At 55.9% G+C, this 7,897-nt stretch overlaps 1 protein-coding gene across 2 annotated transcripts in view; it reads left to right on the top strand.

The window, feature by feature from the left end:
* Positions 1–7,897, top strand: part of ZNF469 (zinc finger protein 469) — a 239,719-nt gene that overhangs the window by 198,582 nt on the left and 33,240 nt on the right. The window contains exon 6 of one of the 2 annotated variants that reach the window (XM_080410620.1): positions 6,974–7,157. The exons of the other annotated variant lie outside the window; for it this stretch is intronic. The gene's annotated coding sequence lies outside the window, so the exon portion shown is untranslated. The remainder of the gene's footprint in view (positions 1–6,973; positions 7,158–7,897) is intronic. 2 annotated transcript variants of the gene reach the window in all.

Below are 7,897 nucleotides of genomic sequence, written 5' to 3'. Positions count from 1 at the left end.
AGGGAGCACGGGGAGATGAGCAGCACGACCGAGCACGGCACGGGACGTTACCAGCGCTGTGCACGCAGTGCCTGTGTGCCCAGGGTCTCTGTTCCATCCATCCTGTTGGCATCCTCTTGGAAATTAAAAAAGAGCTAAATTCAGTGGTGGGGCATTGCTCTTGAAATGGAAAATTCAGGCTTTTTTCATCCATCTTCTCATCTGACACAAATCACTGAATAGCTCCAGCTGCTCACACCTGCATTTATGGGTAATAAACCCTATTTCCATCATATTCTCCCCCCAGCTCTAGCGGTGCAGCAAGTGGTGGGCATCCCAGTAGCATTTCCACAAAGACCAGTGTTTTATTTCATAGAAAGTCCTTCTGATTGTGTTTCGGTGGCCTCTTCTCCCTCTGGGTTTCAGTGCCGTGTGTCGTGCCGCAGCGAGGGGACGGGCTGCCCGGCCGGTGGCAGAGCAGCGGGGGGTGCATGCGTGGCACCTGGCAGCTCTCGTGTGGATGGGTTGTTTTGCATCCACTCAGCACACGATGGGGGCACGGGCATAAGGAAAGGCAGCAACCCATCATGGCCCTATAGAGCTTGTCACCACGTTTTGCATATGCTGTATTATTTATATTAATCCAAGCCCTGTTTCACCTGCGCACACCGCAGCTGGAGGATCTCATCCCGAGGAGACAAAGGTTTTAATGAAAACCTGCTCTAGCTGTCACTGCGAGTGACAAGGGTCACAAGAGTGGGTCAAGCACTGGTGTTTTGTTGCCTTGAAACCTGCTCAGGGCAAGAGTGGGTGAGCTGCGATCCCGAGATCCTGACCTCGCATTCCCCAGCTGTTCCGGCACAACGCTGCGTGCCAGGGAGTGGTGCCAGGTCCCTGCCTGCCACCGTGCAAGGGGCACTGCACCTGGCTCCAATGCATTGTCACCCTCCAGCTGCAAGTTTGAAGCCCCTTTCCTGCCAGCCTCCACCTGCCTCCGCCTCGGTTGCAAGCGAAGAATCACAAGCAAGGAACTGCAAGCAAGGCGGTTGTGAGCAAGGAACTGTGAGCAAGGAATTACGAGCAAGGCAAATTGCAAGCAAGTCAATTGCGAGCAAGGCAGTTATGAGCCAGGAATTGTGAGCAACGTGGGTGTTTCCCCAAGTGTTCTGTAGGGATCCCTTCCTTCAGCTCACTGCTTTTCACTCCTCAGGATTATTTTTTTTTTATTTGGAAGCAGCGTAAAGCGATGCGGCAGATGCCTGGTGATGCTATGCAGGTTGGCACAGCAGTAACCCACCACAAGCCTCCAACAGTGAAGTGCCCGAGTCCTGTGGAAGCTGGGGCGATGAGCCCCAGTCTTGTGATGCAGGCAAGAGCCTGGGGATGAGCTTTAAGTTCTGTTTTAGTGCAAAAACTGTGAGAATCCTGTGCAGTATACCTGCCCAGAGGGAAGGTACCTGGTGGCGGAGGCTCTCCCATTGCACACACTGCAGCATCGCCGGCGCAGCTGCCAGAGCTGCAGGCTGAGCAATTCAAACAGGAAGGTTTTGAGAAGCGGGGATAATTAATTTTGGAAGAGATTACGAAAGCTGTGGTGAGTTTGCTGTCACTTTGAGAGCCCAAAGCAGACTCTGGACGCTGGTGTAAAATATCTGCTTTCATTCAACCGCAAACTCTCGGGGCGAGGCCAGAATCTCTCGGTGAGGCTTTTCTGGCCAGCGCCGTGCTGGAAACCAGTGACTGGCTGATCAGAGGAAAGAGTAGTAATCTTAATTTATCACATACTTTTCATCCCAAAGCACTTCCACAGTCCGAGCGATCTTTGCTGCCAACTGTTTGCAGCAATCCGTTCAACTACCCAAGCTGAAATGTTTCCTGGGCTGTGACGGCAGCGAGGGCTGTCGGGAAGCAGAGGCAGGTTGCTCTGAAAAATGTCTTTTTCCAGTAGAGAGAAATCCTTCCTCAGACAAGCCAGCCAGCCAGAGCTCCCCGGATGGGAATGTCAGCCGGGGAAAGTTTCACAACCCCGAGTTCACAGCAAGGTCCTTGGGACAGTTACAAGGCTTGCACAGCGTGGATCCAGCCTGCATCCCGACGGATTTTTCAATATAACATCCTTCCCATGGCTGTCAGGGTGTTGCTGCCAGCAGCCCTGCCTCGCAGGAGGAGCAAGCTGGGGAATTCTGCAGCATCAAAAGCCACCCTGCTTTGCATGAGCAGCCCCAAGATGGTGGCACCAGCAATGCAAGGGCCCGGCTTGCGGAGGACGTTCCAGCGCAGCCCTGCATCCTGGCCAGGATGGCTTCTTGGTGGGGCTGGATAAACCCCCGCGGCCAGGAATGGCACATCTGAACGTTATTTGGTGTTGGAAGTCAAAGTTTTAGCCCTGTTTGCCTGTGGCAGGTCTAAGGTGGGACTTTCTCTCTGCAGCTCCGGGGTTAAACAGCTGCTGCACATCCCAGTGCACAGGAGCTGCACACCCTGGTGGGTGCTGCAGACACACGAGATGCTCATTGCGATGGGCGCTGCAGACGTGGGAGATGCACACCTTGTTGGGTGCTGCAGACATGCGAACTGCACGCCTCGATACATGCTGCAGATGTGCAAGATGCACATCGCAATGGGTGCTGCAGATGTGGGGGGGGCACATCGCAATGGATGCTGCGGACATGCAAGTTGCACACCCTGATGGGTGCTGCAGGCGTGGGGGATGCACACCCTGATGGTGGTCCTCTGGCCGGGCAGGCTGGAGATGCTCTCCCTGTCACTCCTCCCAGCCTTGGTCCCACCTTGCAGCGGCCGCATCCAGCACCAGCCTCCTGACTCTGCAGCTTTCCAAGCACTTCCCCAAGCAGCCGCCCCCCGCTTCCTCCCGGGCCTCGCCGGGGACTTACAAGAAAAGGTCATTTATAAAACCTGACGTTTTGTTTCATCGCGAATGCCCCGATGAGGGCTGGGCTTGAACTCCGCTTTTATTCCGCACGGCTCCTATTTATTTCTCGGATGGATTAGTAAATTGCGGCTGTCACTAAACATTAGCCCGGCTGTTTCATCAGCTCTCCCTCTGCAAACTGACAGTTCATTAGAGCTCAGCACCCGTCAGGATGCTGCCACCACTGCCTCACCTCTGAGCAGGGCTTTTCTTCCAGGCTCGCTCGTGCCCCGCGCCGTCCAACCAGCTTATACATGCAAGCAGCAATGGGTTAAAACTAACAAAAGTAAAAGGCTCCTCAGGTACCAACCCCTTATCCAGTTATCATTTCTAGAAAAGCTGATGGAAAGCGTGAATAACAGGAAGGGGATGATCGTCGGGATTTTTCAGGCTCAGCAGGGCAGAGGGAGGGTCAGTACAATTTGGGGTTTGTGCATCAGGGGCTGCACAGTAGCCCCCTGTGAAAGGTTTCGTGCCCTCTCTCAATTCCTAAGTAAACCTCTCGTCCCCCTGTCAGCTTTGATTTGTAACCGTACTCGTGGCATCTGGTTTTCATAGGAAGGGTGGAATACAGGGGATGCTGTCTGCTAACTTCTGCCCAGAGCTATTCATCTGGGGCCAGCTAGCCAAAAAAAAAAAAAATGTTCCTGAAAGGCACTAATCATCGTGGAGGCGGAGGGCAGAGAAAGGATCCGCTGTCCCCACGTGCTGCAGGATGCAAAATGAGGGGCACAAGGGCAAGGAGGAGCTGTAGCCCACTGGGTCCAGGCTCTGCTGTAGCCCCTGCCTGCGCTCAGGACGGGGATCTGGGAAATGCATCCCAGAACATTAGGGCAGAGGAAAGGATGGGTTAGCAGGCGAGGTTTCAGCAGTGACTGATGGTGTGGGCACACAGCACATGCTTTCGTGGTGCACTTGCCCCCTGATTTATCTCCAGCACCCTTTCCCCGTGCTCTCGGCAGCATTGGGTGGCACAGGGGCGTCTGAGCATCCCAAACACCTCTGGGGTTGCACATGGTCCCTGGTGCCAGGGGCGCTGCTCCGACCAGCCAGTGCAAAGCCCACCCACGTGGCGCAGGGCTCGGGCAGCACCCAGCGTGGGGCATTCGCAAGCTTTTGCAGGGTCCTGGGGTTTTGCTGGTGGGTGCAATGGAATTGTTTCTGGGTGGTGTGGTCTGAGCCTGCTTTATGAAATGGGTGGGTTGCTTTTACCCTGACTCTCAGCAATGGCGTTTGCAAAGCCAGGAGGAAAACCTCTGTCCAGGGTCAGCTCAGGGCACTAGCACTGCCCGTGGCTTGTTCTCATGTTGGTCGGCTTTGCCTTTTTATTGCAGTTGTCCATTTTGCTGCTGTTTCTTGGGACTTTGAGATTCCCAGTGGGCTGGCATGGTCACCATCCTGCAAAATGCATTAGGAAATGCCAGGCGAGCCGCAGAGGAGGCAGCACCATGCCCCTTCCCCTCAGCAGCCTCGCAGGACCAAGCGCTTTTGGAGGAGCCATGGGCAGAGTTCCCCACATGCTGCATTGTCCTGCGGGGCTGGTGCTGGGTAAGCAGGGATGAGGACATCCCAGGGTGACAGCTTGTTCTCCATCTGCACCTAGCGGTGGCTTTTGGGCATCTGGAGAGCCCAGCCTTGCACGGTGCCCCGGCCAGGAGCTCCCGACTGGGTGAGGTTTGCTCCCTCATCTGATTATTGGAACTGGAGGATGAGATGAGGCTGTTCTCCAGCGTGGCTTCCAGCGAAGTCCAGATCCCAGTGCCAGCATACCAGAGTGCTGATATCAAACCCAGCAGGGACCGGCCAACAGGGAACACTTAAAAGCAGGGAGGATTGCAAAGTCTGTGGCTGTGCCTGTAGCTGGCATGGAAGCCGGGAAGCAGCCTTAAAAAGAGGAATATCTGCCTCCAGCTGCCAAGAGGCACCGGGGTCAAGGGATGCTCCCAAACCTGAAACCTGCCAGGGGCGTCCTGTGCTGGGTCGTGGGTCCCTGTGCATGGCTGGGTGCCTCTCTGTCCCCAGCTGCCTGCTCCATCCCAGGCGGTGCTTGCAGCCTTCCCTTCGCTCTGGTTCCCTCTGGGATGGGAGAAGCCGGGAGCCACATCCCCACACAGGGCAGAGCTGGATGTACCGGGTTCAAACAGCACCAGAGACCCGCTGCCACCCCTTCCCTCTGCTGGCAAACCGCTTTCAAACCCTGTGAAGCCATTAGAGAAGCACGCTTTGGCATCGTCTATAATTTTAACACAGTCTAATTTTCCTAATCCAGCAGCTGATTTTCAGCAGTGAGGAATGCTCTAGAGGAAGCAATTTTATTTTCCCTTCCCTTGCTGGTCTTCCTAGGATGCAGCCTTTGATCCAGACTCCTGATGTTATCAAGTAGGAAGCTGCAGCTCTTTGAAGTGGGCTTCACGTTGTGCTTTAAACTTCGGGGGGAGGTTAAACCTTCAGCACCAGGTGCAGCTTTGCTATGGGTCACCCCGACTTCAGACCTGAGGACCATGGCCACCGAGGGATGTCCAAGGGCTCAGCTGGGACTGCTTGCACCCCGGCTTGGGAGCCTGCAGAAGAGATACGATCATAGCTCGCAGCCTGCGCGGGGAGATGTAATGCTTGAAGGAGCCCAGGGCTGTGGCCTGGGTAAGATCTGAGTGCTCCGCTGCTGTTCCGAACATCTGGCCTTGCCGCTGTGACCTGGGGCAGTGGAAACAGATCACGTCCTGATTCCGGAGGAGCTGCACGCCGTGGATGTTGGATGATGTTTTCAGGGTTGCATTCGTCTGGGTCGTTGTAAAACTCCATTCTGCTTTGCTTCCGCGGCTGCCTGCCCAAAATCTCACCCCAAAAAGGCACCCTCGTGTCTTGTTTCGGAGGTGCCGTGGATCCAGCTGGAAGCAACAGCACAAAGCTTTCCTGAAGCAGCAGCAAATGACTCCAGGATGGGACCAGCCTCGAGCAGCCAGCACTGGGAGCTCTGCTCACCTTCAGTGGATTAATGGGGATGTGGACGGGCTTGGTTCAGTTTGCAAATGAGTCCCATGTTGCTAACGAGCAGCACCCATGTGCCATGGGTCACACAGCCACCTCCCAAGGATGTGGGGATGAATCAAGCTTGATTCGTGCAAAGCCCTAAGCTGGGCTTGAAGTGTAACTGCTATTGCTTGTTTATAAACTGATATTTTTTGACAGTCCAGAGCATGTCGTGCTGGGGTGCTGCACAGACACAGAGCAGGAAGAGGGGCTTCTGTCCCCCGGAACAACCTGAATATTAGGTGAAATGATGCAGGTTTGGAGAGCAGGGCGAAGGGTTTTGAAGGTGTCTGCAGGTGTTCGCAAGCAGCTCTGCCCCCAGCACAGGGCGAGGAGGGCACTGGGTGCTTGGCTGCAAGCAGGTACCCTGAAGCATGGCTGGAGAGCCTGTGCCAGCCTGGGGAGCATCCCTGGAGGAGGCAACGGGCTGGAGAGGAGGACTGGGAGATAAAGTCTGGTACAGGCAGTGGCAGAGACACCAAGACCCCCCATCGACACGTCTTGAGCCTTTTTGTCCTCATTCCTCATCACTGGATTAAAAAAGCAGGCTGAAATAGAGCTCAGAATGATAGGCTGTAAGGCAGGGAGAAGGTGACCTGCATCCCTCGGCGTGCGGCACCTGTCAGGTTTTGGCAGCCAGAGCACCCAGCCCTACCCATCGTGGCAGTGCCACTGGCAGCCAGGAGGATGGGCTGCAGGCAGGAGGGACAGCAGCATGCATGGGTGCTTGCTTTCCTCTTGCTGTCCCCTCAGGGGTGCTGGCTTTGGCAGGGGCAGCACTGCAGAGCTTTGGTGGGAGCCCCCTGCAGCAGCATCCCCCTCCCAGCCGGGCCAGGGGGCTCTCAGAAATCCCTGCGATGGCTTTCTGGGATGGCTTCTCCATTGGAGCTTCTCCTCAGTTGCTCTGTTCTTTGGACTTATGGATACCTCAGGGTGGCAGGGTGATGTTCCTGTGGTGGCGGCTTGGAGCTTATCATCGGCATCTCCACACAGTCGTTCCCCGCTGAGCTGGGTTACTCCCTTCTCCCGCAGATCCAGTGCCCAGTGAGCAGCCTGCCACCTTCGAGTAGCACAGGACAAGCACAAGCGCAGGAGGATCTGCCCAGGACAATCAGGAATGGCCTCTCCATCCATTGGGATTTGCCACACCAGGGAGTTCCACTCATCCAGAGCTCACGAGGACCCCAAGTAGGACAGAGGAGTCCTCAGGTGCCAGGTAGGTGATGGGGATGCAGCCACCCTCTTTGGGCAGGAGACACAAAATGGGTGCTCAGAGCATGTCCACAGCTGAGTGCCAGCTCTGGGTGCTGGTGGAGGATGCTCACAGCCCTGGGGTGAGGTGCACGGGTCAAGCATCCTTGTGCAGCACCAAGCACCATCCATTGGCCCCACTCCTTCCCCAAACAGCAACTGCTGCGGGCGCAGGCTGCAAACACCTCCTGTGCAAAGGCTGGAGGGGGTTTGAAGGAGAGCAGTGGTCCAGATCCAGGTCCCTGGCATGGTAGACCCACAACCAAGTGACACGTACCCCAGACTGCCAGGACCACCATGCATCCCTCACCAGGGGCCGCCACCCCACAGCCCGCCGGAGGCAGCCGTTTGTTTGCTTCCTACCAGCTCCATCAAGGGACAGACTAACGAGAAGCTCCCAGGAGAGGTGGCTGAGCCGCGGGCTCTGCCCTGATCCATGTCCTGCTCCAGAAGATCAACCCCAATGCCCCCCACCCACCGCTTCATGCCAAGGTTGATCTCCCGTGCCCAGGGCGGGTGATCCCAGCACTGCCACCTCACTCGCTGGGAAAATTCCTCTGGTTTCCTGATGGTGTAAGGATGATGGACATGTACACGAGCCCACACGGCTGCTTCTTGCTTCTTAGCACCAAATCTAAAGCCCCATGCGGTTTGTCAGGCCAGAAAATCGTTATTTTTTCCCTCTCACAACCAGCATCCTGAGCT

The sequence above is a fragment of the Falco punctatus genome (assembly GCF_963210335.1).
Source record: "Falco punctatus genome assembly, chromosome: 14".
In the NCBI taxonomy this organism is placed as follows: Eukaryota; Metazoa; Chordata; class Aves; order Falconiformes; family Falconidae; genus Falco; species Falco punctatus.
The sequence above is the reverse complement of the archived record's forward strand: the minus strand, read 5'-3'. Positions and strand labels throughout refer to the sequence as shown.